Below are 2069 nucleotides of genomic sequence, written 5' to 3' on the forward strand. Positions count from 1 at the left end.
ATTTTCCCTCCCCTCTCCTCCCATCCCTGGTAATCAACAAAGAAAGTTTCCTTCTATCTATATACCTTTCATGACTTTTTACAATAGTGGACTAATACAATATTTATCCTTCTTTGATTGACTTATTTCACTCAGCATAATGTCCTCCAAGTTCATCCCGTTATGTGGTGTTTTGCAGATTCTACGTTCTTTAGGGTTGCATAGTATTCCACTGTTTGTATGTGTCACAGTTTGTTTATCCATTCCTCAGTTGATGGGCACTTCGGTTGTTTCCATTTCTTTGATATTGGAATAGTGCTCCGATGAACATGGGTATGCATTTATCTATTCGTGTCCTGCCTGTCACTTCTTTAGGATATATAAAACCTGGTCTTTTTTTTTTTTTCCTATGATTTTTGAGTCTTGCTCCACCTTGTTCTCCCATTCTATTCAGAATCTCCTTCACTGATCCATTTCTGAGTGGTTGACAGTGGTATTGTATTAATTTTCTTCAGCTTCATCTTGAACTTGCATATGAGCAACTGGTGGTCTGTTCCACAGTCAGTCCTGACCTTGTCCTGACTGATGATACTCAGCTTCTCCATCATCTCTTTCCATAGATGTAGTCTATTTGATTCCTGTGTGTTCCATCTGGCAAGGTCCATGTTTATGTTGTTGAAAAAAGGCATTTGTGATGAATAAGTCCTTGGTCTTGCACAGATCTATCTAATGGGATCTCTGGCATTGTTTCTGTCATCAAGGCCATATATATTTTCCAAATACTGATCCTTCTTTGTTTCTGATTTTTGCATTCCAATCACCAGTAATTATCAGTGCATCTTGATTGCACATTTTATCAACTGAGACTGCAGAAGTTGGTAAAAGTATTCAATTTCTTCATCTTTGAATGCCTCAGAAACCCAAAGAGGGGTCGCTATGAGTTGCAATCAACTCAACGGCAGTGAGTTTGGTTTCTTGGCTTTAGTAGTTGGTGTGTAAATTTGAGTAATAGTCATATTAACTGGTCTTCCTTGCATTCATATGGAATTATTCTTTCACTGACAGCATTATACTTCAGAATCAATCTTGAAATGTTGTTTTTGAGTGTGAATGGGACACCTTTCCACTTCGATTTGTTATTCCTGGCATAGTAGACTAGGTGATTGTCCAATTTAAAATGGCCAATACCAGTTCATCTCAGCTCACTAATGCCTATGATACTGATCTTTGTACATTCCATTTCATTTTTCACAATTTCCAGTTTTCTTAGATTCATACTTTATACAGTCCATGTTCTGGTTATTAATGGATGTTTACAGCTATTTCTTCTCACTTTGCGTTGTGCCACATCAGCAAATGAAGATCCAAAAGTTTTACTCCATCCATGTCACTAAGGTTGACTCTACGATAAGGTGATGTAGTGCCTAAGGCATTTGACTGCTGTGATAGTTGGAGCTGTGTGTCAACTTGGCTGGACCACAATTCTGTGTGGTTTGAGCTGTTGTGGTGTGGTTGTTCCCATGATGGGATCAGAGATGACTATGTTCTGAGTGGCCAATCTGTTGAAGGGGAGTTTCCCTAGGGGTGTGGCCTGCTTCCAGTATATCCAAGGACATCTTGGGAAGAGAGACATTCTTCTGTGGATCAGGATTCTGTTTTGCTGTCTACAACTGTCCATGAGTGAACAGTCCACCATTTGGCCTGGAAATCTTGGATTTGTCATTCGTTGGAGTCAACAGCCAGTGTACTGCCTGCCAGCTTGAGCTCCTCAGCCCCTGCTGTTGCAAGAGCCAGGAAAAGCCTCCAGCTTGATGTTTGACCCAGGAACTTTGGACTTGCCAGCTTCTTTAAGTGTGTGAGCCATTTTCGTAAGATAAATTTCTCTATATATATACATATTGGGAGGAGGAGGAGGGGTTAATGTCTGAAATGATGGAGTGGCATGGTAGTTTGGACATTTGGGACATCTTTGACCTCCACCTCATGGGGACCGGCCTCGTGCTGATCTTTCTAAGAGAAATTGTTCAAGCAATTGGTGTCAGAATAGTGGGATTCACTGCAATGCCCCAGACTCACTGGAATATGTGGTT

This window comes from Orycteropus afer, unplaced genomic scaffold, assembly GCF_000298275.1.
Source record: "Orycteropus afer afer isolate SDZICR_OR568_19922 unplaced genomic scaffold, OryAfe1.0 scaffold00054, whole genome shotgun sequence".
Classification (NCBI taxonomy): Eukaryota; Metazoa; Chordata; class Mammalia; order Tubulidentata; family Orycteropodidae; genus Orycteropus; species Orycteropus afer.